Genomic DNA, 19,988 nt, shown 5'->3' with positions numbered 1-19,988 from the left:
ATGTGGAGGACACAGCCTTTTCCCCCAGTACACGCTCAATAATAGATTCAATCTGTGAACTTAATTTCAAGGTGGAAAAAATGACTAGGTAAACGAGGACGCAGCCGCTCGTGCCGTCTCCTTTTCCGCCAGTTTGTGTGTGTGCGTGTGTGTGTGTGTGCATGTGCGCGTCTGCCTGCAGCCGAGCACCTCTCAAAAGAGGTTACAAATTAGACTCAGCCCCCAGAGAGTATTCAATTTGCTCCTTATTTTCTCAGTCAAATGTGTCTCTTTATCAAAGTGAATAGTCCGACCCTGCACAGATAAACAATAATCTCATTCAGTGGTTAATGTTTTCCCCCTGCTCTGCACTAAGCACAGCCTTGCCTTATCTCCAGCCTGGGAGGCTAAGGGTCTCCGCTTAGATTAGCCAAAGCCATCAGACAGATAAAGACAATAAATCCAAATTGCATATGAAAAATATTAAAGCATTATGCTGTATTAATCTGGTCATTGCATTATTTATCCTAATCATCAAGGTCTTGTGTCTCTGTGCAGCTGAAAAAGAGAGCAAGCCTTGCGTTGAAAAACTACACCCACCATGTAGCCTCAAAAGCTGAGGAGGAGGGAGGGACAAATCCCTTTATTTAGCAATACCACTGAAAATTCCATTACTGAATTAAAGGAATATTTCACCAAAAAAATAAAAATAAATTAAAGCAGTTTTAACCCTTACCCAAATGAACAGCCAAAACATCTTTAGTATCTGAAGTTGTTTCAGTTTTTCACCAGATCTGTGAGGCTAATACAGTAGAAATGTACATCACTTAAAAGACTTACATCACTTGTTAAGTACATTAGCTCCACCCAGTGCAAGGCAAACTTCATGTATGTGGGATAAGCAAATAGGCAAAAATGTCCTTTAATGTATCTTCTTAAGGAATAAAACACACACCCTAGGTTCTATCATCACTTTGGAAGATCTTTGCTGGGGATTAAATGTATTATTGCTTATAACTGTGAAAAAAATATAATACTCAATAAAATCTATATTTAAAATCTAAATACCAATAACATTTAATTTGAATTATCACTGTACAAGCCTGAAGTGGGGAAATCATTAAACCTAAACTCATGTAAATACAGCAGAGAACTGGTGTAAATATGATAGAGGATGACTAGAATACTGAAAAGGTGTAAATATAGTAAAGGGTGACTACACCACTGAACTGGAGTAAATGCTGCAGAGGATGACTAGAACTACACAGGAGGGAATCGAACTTACCAGAAGATGAGCACAACACTGAAATACATAAATATGGCAGAGGACAATTAGAACACTGAACTGATGTAAATATAACAGAGGACAACTAAAACATTAAACTAGCGTAAATACGGAGGAGGACAGCAAGAACACCAAAGTGATGAAAATCCAAAGGATGAATAGAACACAGAACTGATGTGAATACAGTAAAGGAGAGGATGAAAAGAACGTTGAACTGGCGTAAATGTGCCAGAGGATGCCTAGAACACTGATCTAGGCATCCTCTGCCAGATTTACATAGAACTGCTGTGGACGATACGAACATCAAAAGAGTGCAAATATGGCGTGACTACAACACTGAACTAGTATAAATATGGCAGAGGAGGTACAGAACACCAAAGTAGGCATCCACTGCCATATTTACATAGAACACTGAACTAGTATAATTACAGAACAGTGAAATATATCAATACAACAGAGGATGATTAAAACATTAAATTAGAGTAAATATGGAGGAGGACAACAAGAACACCAAAGTGGTGTAAATACAGTAGAGAATGACTAGAACACTGACCTAGCGTAAATACAGCATAGGATGACTAGAACACTGACCTAGCGTAAATACAGCATAGGATGACTAGAACACTGAACTGGTTAAAACACTGCTGAGGATGACAAAAGAGTGTAAATATGGTAGAGTGTGTTGAGAACACTGAACTGGTGTATATACAGCAGAAGACAACTAGAACACTGAACTGGTCTAAATAAGGTGAATGACAACAAGAACACCAAAATGGTGTAATGGCAGAGTAGAACGCTGATCTAGGTAACCTCTCCCAGATTTACATAGAATGCTGAACTAGAATTATAGTAGAGATGATGAACACTGAACTATACGCACAGTGAATACAGCAGAGGGCAAGTTAAAAAAAAAAAAAAAAAAAAAAAAAAAAAAAAAAAATTATGCAAGCACAGCAGGGGATGACTAGAACTCTGATGGTTCCCCACATGACCTCTAGATGAGTCTAGAGGTTGTCTGTGTATGACCTTTAGGCCCACCGTGCTGGCTCTCAGCAGGGGAGGGCAGACAGGGCTGTCATGTCATCTCTGTCTGCCACACTGGCTGCATGTCTACCCATAATCTGCGCTAATCTCTCCCACGTTCACCTCATCTGTACAATGAAACCCAAGTGATCTCTTGGAACAATGGGAGAGCAGCGCATTTGCTAAATTACTCAGCTAAAATCATATGGTGCCGCTTAGAGGTGCTTATTCTAATCAGTTGTGTTATCACTTGATGTTATTGGCGATTAAATGTTTAAGGCCATGCGTGGCCATGTGGAACTGACTGGTCTGGCATGGATGTAGGTATGTATTTCTCTGTTTATTGTACTAAATATTTTTCAATTGTTTAATTAAGACTCCTGGAGCATTACTTTGCTTTGCTTGCTCCTTAGTGCAGTACTGTATGGGCTTGCCTGCAACAGATTGTGCTTACAAAAGATGATATGCTTTTGTCCACATGCTTTTCACTCTACATTTAACCGTCTCAGCCAATTGCAAACAAACTACCTTCAAACCATCTTCCGGGGCACCTCAAAGTACATTTATATACACTATATGAGTTGACATCGTTGCCGAGCAAAATCCTGCATAAAAGGTGAACATGACCCTCCAACAATGTATGAAAGTGTTTTGAAACATTTCTTCTACATCACACACATAGGCTATTTACAGTTATTCAGATCAGATGTGTGTCATAGGTAAGGGATGCATTTGAGAAAATGTGTTAGAGAAAAAAAGATACAAAAATACATATTTATATACATATGTGTGTGTGTGCGTGTGTGTGTAGAGGAAGTTAAAACTGTCTAAAAGAGTAAAAGAGAACGACACATGTAATGAATGAACAGGTCTTCAAAAAAAGAATTTCAATACAAAAATAAACTACATCTATTACTTTCAATACTGAGCAGAGGTTTGTTCTTTTGTTTTTTGGAGTGAAATTTGTACGTATGCCTTTTGTCTGCCACCTTCTCTGTTTATCTGTTTCCCATTCAATTCCACAAGACGGTTTCTCATAGAGGGGGAAAGAAAGGTGGTGTATATCTGCTGAACTGCGACAGAAAACGTCCTTCACATCAGACAAAAGTGCATGCATATGCGCCCAAGTCTCTTATCCTACAGGTTATTGCATGCCTTGAAAAACATTGGAGGTGAGTGTACATAGAGAAAGAAGCCTTGATACATCTACCTATACCCTCATCACTCCCTCGCACTCTCTTCTTTTGCTCTTTCCCCAATCTTGATCGCCCTCCCCCGAGGGTAATTACCTCCCTTATTTTTTCTGCCATCTCCTCCCCCTGAACAGTGATGCATAAAAAGATGCTAAAATGACAGAATAATGGCACTCATGATGCATCAGACCAGAGGGGCACTGATGTGATGCACCATCCTGTGTGACAGGGACCATCTGATACGGGTCTTTCCTGAGGGAGCGGGGATGAGGCGGCAGAGTGCAGATGGTCCAAAGATGGCACTTCAGTCTTGGCCTTTAGCTCCAGTCACTCAGTGCCAGTGTAACAGTTAGAACACAGCAGCACAGAAGCAAAGTGACAGCCATGGACCATTCTCCTCTTCTGAAACACAAACAGTCTGGCTTCCTGCATCCCTTCATTCCACTTTATTTGTATTGGGTGTCAGGGGAGTTTCTAGGCTGCCAGTTGTATTGGGTATGAACAGAGTCCTAGGGGCACAGCCCAACGTCTTTAGGCAGAGAAATTTGCATTAAAAAACAGAAAGCTGCATCTCATCTTATTGCATGAAATAATTTATTTGAAATAAAAACTGCATCATCCGTTCATGCTAGCTCAATAACACAAGCTAGCAAACTGAGCAGCTGCAGGATGAAACCCGTCCAATGACGCACACAGAAAAATAAAATCCAGTGTATTAAATTCAAGTAAACTGCACAATAACAGTGCTGACAAAGGGAAATTCCATACTTTTTTCAAAATTTCTGTACATATCAAGTCACTGAGATGTAATCAACGTCAATAAAAAGCGGTTTAATGTGAGATGGTGCACCGTAGAAAATTGTACTGACTTTTAATTCTTTATAGTGGTGGTGATGAGAACCAGGTGTCACAATATCTACATTGCATAGCTATTTTATTTGCTGTCATCATGTTTCTTCTGAGTTTTTATTGGTAATGTCTATGTTAAATAGTGATAAATTTAAAAAAAAAAAAAAAAAAAAAAAAAAAAAAAACATTGGGCACCATTTTACCTTACAACACCCCACATGTACCTCTCCACCATGAATGTATTCATTATCATTTCATGTAATAATTTCTAAGCAAGCTATTAAAAGCTTCTGATGTCTGCTACCACTGTGAAAAATTCTGACTCTGAATTACTTAAGTTTACATCTTCACCATGTAACTATGCAGAAATTTTGAAAAATTACATAATTCCCCTTTAACTAATGCCATTAATTTAGCAGTCTAATGTGCATTTTTGTGGGCTACATGTAAGGCTACATTAGCATTACTGTGGCTGCTCCACGACTGCCTTCCTAATAAATACTTGTGTATGTTCATGTCCACCTACCGCTAGCTCTGCTTTGAGAACAGCTGCAGTACAGCATGTTTTTATGGAAACTGAAAACATTCAAAGGAAAGATGTTGGGGCACTATGGGAAATGTAGTGTCTATAGTGAATTAGCATGGTTTAAGTAATTTAAAAGAAATCATTTAAAACTGCAAACACTACGGCTTACATATTGACTTTTTTCCTGTGATTATAGTGCTGTGTGACAGTATTTTACTGAGGAATGTTGGGTCTGGTGACGACCCTGTAGGGAACGTCAAAGCATTTTGACATATCCATCCTCTGCTTGTAAATACATTCTCTCATAGTAACTGTGGCTAGGTTGAACAAACTTTACAGGACATTAGCAGAAATTTAACCTGATGAATTTAGGTTAGAGTAAATTTGGTAAATAATCTTGTTTTCAGTTTAAAATGCTACACTACCAAGCATACGCCATGTATGCTGTAGCGAACTGAAACAACAAATTCAGACAACAAATTTGCCACCTTGCTTACATTAGCCTGATTATTTGACATAAAACACACATATTCCACCACTGTGACATTTCAAACATATGCAAACTAAATATCATTGAATTTAATTTAATAAAAAAAGGTATGCTACAATTTCTGCTAGACTGAATGAGATTTTTGTCAACATTCTGTAAAGCTTAACTGACCGAACCCAAATTTTACAAAAGAATGCATTTGTGGGCAGAATGCGGTCAATATTGATACAGCTAGGACCTACACAACTACACAATTCCACACCAGTCATATCGCCAAACACATTAGCTGCATTTCAGCTGCAGTTCAACCAACATAAATACCCAACATGCGCTCAATTTCTGAGCTACTGAGCTAAAGTCTTAATGAACATAGCACAGAAGCAAAGAAAACACAGAAGGTCTTTAGTTCAAGCAAAAAGATAGGTTTAAAAGAGAGTTCCTGGCGACATTCAAATTCTGAATATTTCAAAGTATTTGTGCAATATTTCAAGGTCTACCACAAGTGCCTATATTTCACGGTTGAAGTTTTTGTGTATGTTGAATAAACAGAGGCTACTTTGGGTTACAGTACAACATTAATTAAAAATGAAATAAAAGCAGAGACATTCTCTGGCCCAGGGGTTTGTTGAGATTTTTAATATGGCTCTTTTAGTGGTTCAGTTTGACATCCCTGATCTTCTGTACAGTTCAGTGTTACAAGGATAACTGTAGTCCAGCATACATGAGACACAATACAAGGCAGCCAGTCAGAACAGAAGTCGTTTACATCTATCAGTTCCAAAGGCACAGTAACAAAAACAGCGTGCTTAATTCTAAAAGATAAAGAGAGGTCAAAAATGGTCATACAAAAATTAACTATTATTATTAATGGTACATAAAAACTCACAAACGTCTTAGTGGACCTCCAAGTAGTTTGCCTGAACTAAATGAATATTGGCAAAAAAAATTTTTTTTCACATAGTACTTATCTATGAACATCCTGAATATGAATTGAATATTTTATGTATTAGCAGTATTATTCACTGAAAATACTTTATTAATATCAGCTGAGTAATTTTTTTTTTCCTTACAGTGCTCCTCTATATGCAGTATGTTATGTAGCCTTGTGCCACCCTTAGCGCAGGGCGTGTGTGCAGTATCCCTGGTCTCCAGTTGAGTAGAGGCTGTGCTCACACTGGCAGCCTCTGATTAATCATCACTCATTATTCACACTCAATACACTAAAATTACACCAGGGGAAACACCATTTCTGCCCCTGGCAGGGTGCCCCATCCAACCCCCCTCCAGCCAATCATGTACCAGGGTCTGGCCCCCTCAAACTGCATGCTCAGAAGGTGCTCCTAATCTGCAAAGAAAACAATGGAGACTAATTACACGTTTATACCTTCAATCTCGTCTCTGAGTGTAAATATACGATGAGGAGGTACTGAAAGAAGGAGGGGTGCTCAACAGTCCAAAGTCAAAAGCACTCTAAAGGACACAGAATACAACACAAGACAGGCACTGATCCTTTTTTTATTTTGTCTAGTTTGCTATGCAATATTAGTTGTTTCCCATTTCCATCCACTCTCCTATGGGCTGCTAGCTACTAACCTATGACACTGAGGGCTAGCATCAGCCTATTTGACGGGAAAGAGGAACTAAGCCCTTCCTTCCAAGCCAGAGCAGCAGGGACATTTGGGTATATGGAATTCAAACTTGATAAAATGCAAAACTCTAAGCCAGTTGCACCGCTTGGGTACCCATACACTGATCCTTGAAAGCAGTCCTAAAACTTACTTAGATATTTTCCCCCAAAGTCAAATTCACTTTGGTATAGCAGAGCATATTCAAGCAGTCGGATTACTCACGGTGTTGCACCATATATGGTGCAGTCTGCAAGTAATTGAACTATGATAACTTCTGTTGCTTTTTTTATCTGAAATAAAACAGGGATTATGAGGTTAAAATGCAGAACATCACTTTAATTTAAGGATAATTATATCTACAGTAGGGCAATTCCTTTTATTCATTGCAGTCTATTTTACACAGCCCTGCCCTCTCCACATTTTAGGCTACCACATCTACATTGACAAATAAGCATAAACTTTAAAAAAAAAAAAAAAAAAAGTAATATTTAGTACTTGGCAGTAAATCCCTCGCAGTCGATGACTGCCTGAAGTCTGGAAAAAGTATCAAAAATGGTCACAAATCCCATCACTCTCCTCATTCTTCTGCCCTTCTGTTCTTTCTTTTCCTCCTGCATTCTAATCATTAAGTCACATCAGTCAATAGCTTTATTATCTGGTAGCCTGGGAGCCTCTATCTTGCTATCGTCCTGTAGAGTAATTGCATTGTGACAGGGGATGATGGGGCCTGAAGAGCCTTTCATTTGCAGGTTAGCGTTTATCAGTCAGAGCCATCACGCAGGGCTGTCACTCTGCCATCGGCTTGCTTGTTCTACGTACCTCATGTCCTTCATGTAACTTTGTGCTGCAGCAATTTCCCCATTTTGGCCTCTTCATCCCAATATTTATGTCAGTGATCAGGGTTTGGGGAAAGGTGATCTTTCTTATATCTGAAAACAGAAAATGATGGAAATTGGTTGTTCTCCAGAATTTTTTTCCAAATAATTCTGTTCATTTTAAACCATTTTCTCTCAACACACTCAAAGCTAATGGCTAAGGAGCATAAAGCAAACTATTTTGCTTTCATATTTATAGACTTGATTTGTTATAGATTTGTTAAACTCCTTAATGCATTCAGAGGAAAACACTGAACTAGCCGCATAATAATGTTTATATCCGACTGACAGGCACAATGCTTCACGTTGGCAGAAAGTGCCCTCTTACGCATTCTATTCAGTGATAAGATATTAGTCTATGACCCTATACTGGTGGGGTGGGGGTGAATCTGAAAAGCCTGGTGCTAAAGCAGTTAGCCTTTAAAGTAAATAAATTCACTAAATCTCTTAATATTTTAACTCATGTACAACAACTAAATTTAGTATGAGAAAGAAAAATGCCTATATGATCTATGGTGACATTTCATATGTTTATATTACATATTACATGTCCATTTAAATTAGTTCAATTTCATTTCATTTTCATACATGAAATTTGGATTTTCTGTTCTTCTATTAATCATTAGTGTCCCATGTCACCATAAACTCACTTTTTTATCCATATAATTTGACCAGTTTGAAGGGGAAAAAAATCATTAGAATTATTCCCAAGCAAAGTCAGAAACCCTATGGACCACAGTATGTAAAATTTGATATATGGATATTAATAATTTATAACAGCCCAGTCCCAAAAAAAAGAGTAAAAAACTGTTAAGACAGTATGTACATGTTAGTTTCTGATGTGTTAAAGATCAATCTGAAGTCCTGTGACATGAGGTGACATCTCTCCATCTCCAACAAGGGTTTGGATGAAGTATAATTTGCAGTCACATACGAAACAAAGACAAAGTGAGGGTGATTAAATTTTAAGTCAATAACTTTGATTTTGAGCATTTTTGTAAGTGTAGTGCACTTGCCTTTTGCTAGTAGTTGATCCCAGTGGCTTTGAATAGAAATGATTGATTTACAGACCTCCACCTTTGTGTGTCTATTTCTTCTGTGAATCCTTTCAACATCCTACACTTCCCTTTGTATTTGTGCCCTTTAACTGTGCCAGGGTTCAAAAGAATTAACCTTGATTGGGATAATTGAGCTCAGGCCAGAGTGGACTGATTATGTTTTATAAACCTATTCTCTTCCTCTCAGCAACCTCCCCACCCTCCACCATCCACCCTGCCCACCCTCAGCCTCTCTCTCCATCTCTTCCCCACTAACAATTTGACCCCCTCCCTCCTCTTCTTCCGCTGTCATCAATGTTCCTGAGATTTCAGCTCTCCCTTTTCTTTTCTTTGGGTACAGCTGGAACAATTCAGTGCCAACAGCAGCATTGCTGAAGAGGACATTTTGAGCAAGATGTCATTATTGTGGACCGAGCCTGTGTGCTTTAAGGATATTTATGACAACGGCCAGGTGACAGGCATCTGTTTGATTCAACTGTGTCAACTGCATCATGTAATAACAGTACAGTACAATATTACAGCTGGCAAAAAATGGTGAGAACCCTTCGTTCACATCCATTTGAACAAGTAGAATTACCTCAGGTGCTGACCATCAACTGATAGCATTAATCAATAGCCAATGCAGTCCACTTACCAGCATGAGGGAAGAGAGTGAGCTCTCCCAGCACTATTAACTTCATGCCCCACTCTTTCGGGCGGATGGGGCACAAACAGAGATTGCCTCATGAGGAAGGTTTTAGGGCAGGGCACGTGTGTGTGTGGTTTGTGTACCCATCAGCGGCTGAGCCATGCTGAAAGGGAGAGGAGGCAAGCAGTCAATATCATAAGCAGCTTACAAGCAGGCGTCCACTGCCGCTCACAACAGATAGAGACTGTCTTGTATAGCAGGCCTCTCTGTCAGCTCAAGATTAGCTGCAGCGAGAGGGATTTCATCACCTTTATTCAGAGCGGAAAAAGGAAGGGAAGATTGCCACTCTGGAAATGTGCATGCACAAGCTACTGTAACTTCTGAGGAGGAAAAAAAAACTCCTAGCTTTTCAACGCTCTGCCCCTATCCTTCCTCCACAGAAGCCTATGATTGCTCCACACTCCAGCGGACTCGGGGGTAAAGCCAACGGCACAATAACCTCCAGCAGATACATTAAAGGCCCTCTAACTCTGCACAGGTGACTGGCGGATGAGTCTCCGATAGCAGAGCGAGGAAACAGGTGAAGACCACTTTACTGCACATATGTGATTACAGCACTGCCTGTCTACCGCAGGCACTCTTACAAAGCTTTGAGAGGCCTGTATTGATTCTGATTATAGATGACCTTGTGAAAGAGCAATGCACACTACATATTCTTCTGCAAAACATATTCAAATCAAGGACAACAAAAAAGAGTGGATGGTCAGCTATAAAAAAAATAATAAGAATAAAGAGTGCCAAAATGTAAATTTTGTGTTGGGAGGGAAATGTAGAGTAAAAGTAAGCTAAGCCTTTTTAAAACTTCATCCAGTCTGCTTGGCAAAGCACATCCTCGAATAGCGGCAGGCTAAAATCATTTCAGCTTCGATAAGCTAACCATCCCCCACAAACTCTCTCTCTCTCTCTCTCTCTCTCTCTCTCTCTCTCTCTATCTCTCTCTCTCTCACACACACACATACACACTCACACACACACACACACACACACACACACAAGCACAGAGCCCACACCCTCTCAGGGGAGCCGAGGGGATCGTTCACATCAGCTTGGGTTAAGGTTTTTAAAGCAGCGTGGTGTGACTATGGGGGGCCTGGAGCTTTCTATGCTAAAGACATGCAGGGCCTCCCCTCCAGCACAGCTCCACTGCAAGGCTAACAACCACCATATGCTTGGCTATGGCTGTCAGCTGCTAGCCAGGCAGGCCCTGTCTCACCCTCTCTTCAGGAGTCAAAAACTGGACTCTAATCTGAGCTGAGTGCTCCAGCCCTGCAGGTTAGAGTTTCGTACAACATCTTTGACCACTCATTTTAACAGTGCTAATCTTCTTAAAAGGTCAAATGGGGAATCATTTTATAACGTGTTACTGGATCACAAGGTGCACATTCTCTCTGGTCGCCGGAAGGAAAAGAGCTATAAAAAAAAAAAAAAGGCACACTGTTGCAGTTGTACTCACCTCTTCAGACAGCGCAGTAAACACATTTTCTTGGTCTTCTGTGATCTGACCTTGTCCTGATACTCTGAGCACCGCTGATGACTTCTTTTCTGATCTAAAGCTCTCCATTTGTTTGATAAAGTCTGGGCCATTGTTGACAGCGGAAGCAAAGTTCAACATATTAAAATGGGATCCGTTCTGCGAGTAAAACTCATCATCATGTCCATTCTCTTTCATTCTCTCTGTCTCTTCCATTCTCTTCCTTCTCTTCCAGGTTAATTGCCTGTTAACCCTCCACTTACCATAATTACTGGCCCCAATTACCATTTGACAACAGTGCAGGACAATTGGGAGAGAACATCTTTTACTTTTATTCTCTACCTTTGACAACTTCTGTCTGCCGAACATGGCCACACAACTTGTATATGGAGATCTCCAGCAGTTTAGTTTCTTGTTAAAATCATTCATCAAAGTGGCATACTGAAAAAAGCTAGTTCCCAGCTGAACATTCTATACCAGCAAGTGGTAAACAGTCATCCCTTTACACCATTAACTATTCTACCTAACTTGAAAAAAGAAAAAAGGAAAAAAAAAAACCTTACCCTCATGTCAAGGCTGCATTTGAGCTTCTTGCATGCTTGTCAGTCACAGAATAGCAATCCACTTCATCTCTTCGAAAGACGTGTCTGACAACTTGCGGGCTTGCTGTGCTGTATAATACACTCCAGGTTGCTTTTCAGTTAACACAATAAAAACAATCACAAGTGGTTAGCAAATGTAGGCTACATGATGAATACAATTGGTCATTGACTTAGTCACATAGTTGTGTATGACAGAGAATCGATAGGCAGTAGTTAACAAAAAGTCCACTTAAAACTGTTAAACCTCCTCTATTGCTGTGTGTGCTGTCTGCACTACCTGACATTCATGTTATCAGTAATTAAGCAAGAGCTTTCCCATGATGCCATGTCCTTGATGTCCATCCATGGTTGTATAATGAAGCAAGACTCAAGGCAGTGATATAGAGTAACTCTACAGTGAGGAAAATATGGCATGTGAGGCACGGGAGACCAAGAGAAAGAGGAAAAAAGATAGAAAAAGAAAAGAATGTAAATGTTCAATTGGTGAATTGTCCTGTGGCTTAGAAGCTCCAAAACATGGACAGAGCTGTAGATAAAAATGAACTGAAGCGGGGCATGGGCGCTGTGTATTTGGGTTGACATTAAACAGAACTTACGGAGAACATTGGGTTGTAATTGAAAACAAAACTGCGTTTTTGAATATTTCATCCGCAGAAATGATTTAGTGAAAGTGCTCAAATGGCTCCCAGGGACCCTTGAGCACTTTACTTTCTACTGCCTTATCTTTGCAGCTATTCCCCGTAGACCTTCTCTGTTGCTGTCAGGCCCAACACTCTGAATTTTCCACCTCCCTTATTCCTAATTACTACAGACAAATTCAGCACGCAAGCCAACTAAAAGAGCCTTAAAAAGATTGATTGTGACTCGCAAAGGTTCTTGAAAGATTCTTCTCATCCAAACCCCACTCTGTCTAGGAGCGCAGTCAGTTTGATCCAGAGACAATTGATTTTACTTCTCTGTGTTAATGACCTCCTCCTGAAATTAGATTCAGATTATATAGGCTCACAGATAAAACACATGTGCCGTGTCTTTAATATGTAAAAGCATGTAAAGGTTGAACCTGATGTCACTGGCTAATAATCTATGAAATCAAATATGTCAGTTAGAACAGGCTATTCTTCCATCCACACAGACTTAACAAAATATAACCAAAGTTCAGTTTATGTTTTAGTGTAGCAAAGTTTTACCTAGTTGTTCCTTCATTTATGTAGAAAAGCCCACTAAGTCCATGGTGTCATTTCTAATCAGGCCCTGTAAATAAATAAATACAAAATGTAAAGGTAAAATAAAAGAGCAGCAAAAGGTTTTTCATGGAACAATGCCAAGAACCACCCATGGTTCCCCTAAAGAATTTTTAAATGAGTATCTGTTTTCAAATTTAACCCCTTTGTGCAGCAATAAAATGCAGTTTCTGCCTGTTCTGAAGGTCTTTTTTTCACTCAGTAACACAGACTGAATATATTTAGATAAAGAAATTACATAATTTTGGAAAAAATCTTCATCAGTGAGTAAGTCAACATTTATTAAAGTGCTTTTATTATGGCAGTTGTACGTGATCTTTGATGAAAGCTGCAGGTTCTCTCACACCTCTCCTTTCACCCTCAATTGCTTGCTAGCAGCTTGAAGAAGACAGCCAGCAGTGTCCCAGTGTATCTGATAACAGAGTTTCGGGGGAAAAAGTATTCTATTTGACTGTATAAATAAAAATAGCTTAAAAATACCATGTAATGTAAATGTTATCAATTAAAAGGTTGTTCTTAGAGCTGTACATTTAAGCCAATAACCATTCAATAAGTTATTTTTAAAACTATATACTAAGAAATACTACTTTGGCATATTTATGTGCGGCATATGCAGTGACTTGAAGATGACTTATTTATGAAGTACAAAAGAGGAAAAAAAAAAGAAACCATCATTAGACTGAGGGAGCTTTACGTTTATGTTTAGCCTGGATCATTATGGCCAACATGTTCTTTACATATCATTGCTCTCTCCATTTTTGTTGAAATCTACTTTCATACATCTTTTAAACATGATGGCTAATGATATTGTGTGAATATTTCATGTTTAATGGACAAATAGAAATGCTCCAAAATCACTTTGAATAAAACCTCTTTACATTAACTTGCATTAAAAGATCCATGTTTCTTAGGACAGCAACAGTATCCAACGGATATGTGCACTGAAACTGTGTAAAGCAGAGGTGACCAAGCTTATCTGCAAAGGGCCAGTGTGGCTGCAGGTTTTCATTCCAACAAAGCAGGAGAGAACATGTGATCAATTGTTTGAGACCAACTGAACAAAACAAGTAGAGTCAGGTGTTCTCATGCTTGATTGAAGTGAAAATCTGCAGCCACGCCGGCCATTTGCAGATATGATTCGACACCCCCAATGAATAGGCTACAGCAAAAAGCACACAGCAAAGGGATTTCTAAAACCAACACACCAAAAACATTTCTGAATTCTCTAAACTCTTACGAGGTCTCACTGTGCCATAATGTGTTCACCTCAGGTCAGGTTTAATGGTGGCCTCTGTCTGAGATCAGGGGAGAATAGAACAACTCTTCACGCTATATCTCAGCCTGATATTCTCTTCCATTTTCTCTCAGACACATTTGGTTTCGGATCCATGGCCCAAACAGCAGAATTTCCAGTTACCCTACACAAGGTTAATGGAGTTGCAGCTATCTGCACTTGTAACCACAGGGCATAAACATGACCCAGCTATTACAAACTGTTCATCGAGTTGACTGCCTCCACTGTGCAGGCTTTACCTATTCTGATCTCTATGAAGCGAATGGCATTCACCCTTTGGCCTTCTGTGACATTCAACTGCTTTGAATTGAACACCGTCTTTATCCATATGCATTTTATACTGGTGGCAATGAAATGCTGCAGCTCTCCGTCAAATGCATTACAGCACTCTCCTTTTGCCCTCACTGCTGAATGTTTCTGAATTTCAAAACCTCTACTAAAAAGTCACATTGCTAAAATGTTTCTTTCATTTGTGTGGCCGCACTATGTGGGTTAATTTTCCCATCTTCAAATACCTTCTTTTCTTCAGTAGTGAATTTTGTTGAAAATGATGAAGGTTTTTTTCAGTATAAAGGGTTGTGTCAGAGAAGAGAGGGGAAAAAAAAGCTTCAAGCTTAAGAATGACCATACATATGTCTGCGTACACACTCAGACACAATATCTGCAATCAACATCCAGCAGCTCTGCATTCCCTCCCTCCTGGTTCGAGCGCAATTGCTCATGCAGGGGTGAATATGAAAAACAAACAAACGCTCAAATCACTTCCAGCAGTAAATTACCTGTGTCCCGATTGCATCTGACCCTTAACCCAACCTGTCAGCAGCCAATTACAAACCCTCTCAGTGCTATGGGCACTCCCCTGAGATTGACCAGTCAAATTCACCAAGAGAAGAGCATTGCTTGAGCATTTTAGTCACTGCCGGCCCCGTCTTGCCTCTTGCGATCAAGGGAATCGTTCAGATTGAGGCTATTTCAGTATTTGTGCATGTGCTGACGACAGGTGAATTTTAATAAGGCCTTTGTGTTGGCGCATTCATTCATGTGGCAATAGTGGTATCTAACATCTCTCACTTCATACAACGGTTATCAGTAAAACAAAACAATTAACCTCTTCAACATCTTTATTCCATACCCCCCCAACCACCCCCCCTCACCAACTCTGCTGGTTCTAAAGTGCTGCATTAATCATCTTAAGTCTCTGGTCAATATGCAGCCGCAGAGGAAAGCGGCTCAGCACTCTGCTTATTTAACGGCCCACTGCTTTCGCACCTCTGTGGATTATAGAAGAACGACCTGCATTTACGCATTTATTCACTCCACAGAGACCTGCTCATCCTCCGCTCTCCACTATCAGAGAGCGAGAGAGAGTGAGAGAGAGACAGAGAGAGAGAGAGAGAGAGAGAGAGAGAGAGAGAGAGAGATAGGGGGGAGTTGGGGGTGGGGGCTGGGGAGTGACCTCGCAGGTCTTCCATCTCTGGCAGAAAACACTGTTCTCCTGCTTCAATGCACATGTGCATGTTTGTATATACTTCACTGATACTGCCTGAGAAGTTAGTGGAATGAAACCTCACAGTATATTAAAGTGCTCTGTTATGAAATTGCCATAAAACTGATAAGATGAACAGACTAAAGGGAGCTACCCAAAGACATAATAGCAGCTTGATGGACAGCACAGCTCTTAAAACTTAAGAGGCACTTAACAGCAATAACTGCGTAATGTCTTGACACTGTGTCTTTTTGATGAGCTGCAACTGGCACATCACTTTAACAATGTAACTTTTTGCATGACAGCTCCATTGTTTTATCGAATGGCAATTTATCACTTTTTGTACACTTTGCAGCAATTTGCAGTGATTACGCCAATTTAGAAGATGCCTTGATTTGATCGCCACACACCCAGTGGAGTTATAAGATGGTTACGCTACATTTTAAACAAGCTCCAACAATCATGACTCAAACACTATGGGCTGAATTCTCCACAAAGGCTGAGTTTTGTCTTGAAGTAAATTGACCTCTTCATGCTTCTCACACAAATGAGTCCTTTCATAACAAAGGCTTCAATGTTGAACACGCTTCACAGTGTGTTGGCAAAAAAAATAAAATTGAACTGAATAAATTTAGGTTGGTGTCCAATTTTAAATGCTACGCTACTGAGTTGGACTATGTTGTAGCTAATCAAAGTTATGCAGTTTGGATATTACATTATATTTGCCATCATGCTTAACATTGGCTTGGCTATACAGCAGAGAAAAATTAGTGTGACAACAACAAATAAATTCCATTTGAAATAATTTTCTCCAGTGGCAAACCATGACTAGTAGTGCTAGACCTCACCATGAACAGGAATGGGACTGCACTAATATGTTAGTGCTACATGGGATTGTAGTAGCGCTAGTTTGTAGTGCTAAACTAACTGCAAATCCCAAGAGCATTTTTGCCATCCTTCATCAAACAATCTGAAGCTTGCAAAAGCCATTTCTTGTTTGAAGCTTTTAACAGAGATAGTAACACTTTTTTGTATCTAGCAGTTTTAAAGTGACTTTTAGCATAGGCCTTGGCACACACATACTGATGTTCTCCATTTCTAACAATTAACTTAAACCTCTATAGGCTACCACTTGTATTCATTGTCAGTGACGTATTTAGGACTTTCAGGCCTAGAGTGATTTTTTTCCCTTACAAAGGTTCCACTCTCACTGGAAATCAAACAATTGGTTGATTCCACTGTTACCCCTAATTAACCTGGTAGTGTTAGGCCTATAGCTCAGCTCCAAGTCTTAACCAATTAGAGAGGTGGCTTGTCTGTATCTACACCATGGGGGTTGTTTTGAGGGGGAAAAAAAAAAAGAATTTCACAAAAATAAAGTAATATTAGTACTAAAATAGTTGCAGAGTTTAGATAAAATACACATCACAATTCTATTAAATAAAAATGAATTAAATTACAGATGTAATTTTTATTTTACAGAAATCATCATCAGGACTTATGAGAAGGCTTAGTACTCTAAGCCTGATACTCTAAATATTCAGATTTTTTTAACTGGTGCTCATTACGTTGAATAAGATTTTCACCAGCGTTCCTTAAGATTAGTCTAACCTAGCAACGGTTGCTACAAAATGATGCACTTGTGGGCGGAGCATGAGTAGGTGAATAGGATTCCATATTGAGAAGTATTCTTTGTCCAGGTGCAGATTTAATCTGTGTTTGGAAAACAAGCCCTATTTCACATGAGAGGTGAATGTATACACTGGCTAACCGACACATCGAGGCTAGCACTGGGTCAGTGGGAGGTTATAGCATGTGACAGTAAAGGGGTGCCCACTTGCAGCAGGTAAGAATGAGGGTAACCTGCTGAGCTTGTGTGCCGACCCACAGGGTCCAGCGCAATTCCAGCCAAGAGAATGGAACGTGTGAGGCAGTGATGGCTGCAGAAGATAGAGGGTGATGAGGGCATGCTGGGCATAGCAGAGCGCTCCAGCTTGAATGGAGGGGTCAGTTACTGGGACCACGTTTCCTAAAAGAGCCGCCCTAGAGAGAGGCATGAATGGTGAGCAGCGGGAGAAAAAGCAACGCAAAGCGGCCGAGGCACAATCACCACCAGGCAATGACATAAGGCTCTGTCAAAGGCCATTTCAGCTGACGCTAGTGTTCACAATTCTTCCAAGCTTTCACGTTCCATGCTGAAAAGGAAATGGAATGGCCCAGCTTTATTTTGCTCATAGCAGGTCATGATTTCAAGTTTTAACTGTTTTATTTTATTTTTTGTTAGTTTTCCTTTCTACAGTTCAGAGTGCCTTGAAAGAGCACAGCCTCAATCAGAAACGTTAAACGGTCTGATGAATAATGAACAATATTGGTGATCCTCAAATTAAAACCCCATTACACACATGTAATATTCAGATGCTTTAATCCAGGCTTTTAGCAAGTGGCTGGAAGGCTCTGTATATGTTTGGAGGGTGCCCCAGAGCAAGAGCAATCTGTGCAAAGGAAAAGAGAAAGATAGAGAGAGAACACCTGCTTTAAAACTGTCACATCTCTCCAAATGCATTGGACATCCATTTTGAGCGCACAGTGTTACACTGCCTGCAGTGGTGAGAGGCGACTCTACTTTTTATCCTCATACATCAGAGCTCTTTCATAATATGGGTCATCTTGGTGGCGGGCCTCTCTGAGGACAATGAAATAGTGTAACCTAACGTATGCTCGTTTACGAGGACGACCTGTATTAACTGCAGACACATTGCAATAAGGCCTGACGACTGAGTTCTCCCTGTAATGAGAAGCTTTGCACTGCTGGTGGGGAGAGCTGGGGGAGCTTTGCTAAATCCTGTCCCATTATAATATGAAATTAATCACAAAAAAAACAGGAGCAATTATATCAATATGCTCTTTTTGTCATTAGAGAGGCCACACCTGCCACACAATCCTGCTCAGGGTGACCTGGGTAATGGTGCACGGAAATGGACCAGTCTTCCATCACCGAAATTACACTGAGGCTGACTCTCATAATGGGCAGCAACAATACAAGCCTAATCTCTTAATCCACAATACTGATTGAGAACACCTTTCAGTTATGATTGCATTATAATGGACAGACTGGCAGTAAGCTGCTACGAGAGGGCTCAGGAGTCAAAACACAGCGGAGCGGCTGCATCGTGCGCCTGATCCCACCTATTCCACTGAGCTCCCACCACCAATCACTAACGATTAGAGAATTATCGAAATCCTGCCTCCTACCCACACTGTATCAGTGTTCTGAGCCCTACCCCACTTTGATAGATCTGTTAGCCAAAATCTCCAGCTAGAACTAGACACACCTTCCACTCCAATTAGGAGCTGCATTCGATCATCAGAGCTTCGGCCATAATCCTATAAAGCCATACCCCGAGAGCCAGGCCTTAGATAACCCTACTGAAGTTGTTCGGTTGGGGGGAGAGAACTGGTGGATCCAATAAAATGGGCTGGAGACATTTGTGACAAAGTGAATGGATTAAAACTGAGAGAACGAGAAGTATAGCTGCACATGTGGACGTACGCGGATGTGCAGTTGAATGTAATTTGAGCAGCCCAGGTCAAATTACACATAGTGAAAATAAGTTAACACATCCTGTATAGTGGAAAAAGTAAAAGACCCAGCTTTTGTACATCATATTTTACGGGTTTTTTTTCAATATGTTAGATAATATGCACTACATTAAAATGTGCAGAAACACGTCCTCTGTGGAGGACGTGTGAAATTACTTTCACTTAGAAAGTCAACAAAACTTGCAATTTGATCAGGGGTGCCTAAACAAACAATGCGTAAAAATGCAGTACAAAAAGAACATGTGAAAAAGAGAAAAAAAAAAAGAAAGCTGTGCAATAGCATCCAGCATGAGCACAGAGCTGTCAAAGGCCATACTGCAAGTGAACAAAAGGCTGACAGAAAACTGATTGAGACACAGCTTAATAAGGAATAGCTCCTTTCTTCTCTTGTTGTTAGCAGAGAGGCAGCAGAAGTAAATGATCACAGCAGGTCTCAGAAGTGAACTGCGATTACTCACCTATGCATTAGCTCATTTCTCCTGTGCTGTAGTCATTCCTGCAGCAGTGAAACTTGCACTAAAAGAGAATGAGATGTGGTCACATATACACATACAGATCACAATCGCATAAAGTTCTTCTAGCATACTCACCTTTCACCCTTGCCTTTGTATCCTGCAACATGAATGACACAAAAGCTAAGGCTGTCTCTGTCGTTTCACTCAGCGCTCTTGCTGTAAAGCAACAGGCAGACATCCAGAAC

At 40.2% G+C, this 19,988-nt stretch overlaps 1 long non-coding RNA gene across 1 annotated transcript; it reads right to left on the bottom strand.

Moving 5' to 3' along the window:
• Nucleotides 1-5,960: 5,960 nt before the first annotated feature.
• Nucleotides 5,961-19,988, bottom strand: LOC108429315. The gene is made up of 6 exons (XR_001857996.2): nucleotides 19,879-19,988; nucleotides 19,747-19,804; nucleotides 12,855-12,918; nucleotides 11,629-11,758; nucleotides 7,793-7,902; nucleotides 5,961-6,690 (listed from the first exon to the last, which is right to left on the bottom strand). It is a non-coding gene; the product is annotated as an uncharacterized LOC108429315 (long non-coding RNA).

This window comes from Pygocentrus nattereri, chromosome 13 (assembly GCF_015220715.1).
Source record: "Pygocentrus nattereri isolate fPygNat1 chromosome 13, fPygNat1.pri, whole genome shotgun sequence".
In the NCBI taxonomy this organism is placed as follows: Eukaryota; Metazoa; Chordata; class Actinopteri; order Characiformes; family Serrasalmidae; genus Pygocentrus; species Pygocentrus nattereri.
This window is presented reverse-complemented; position numbering and strand designations above follow the sequence as displayed.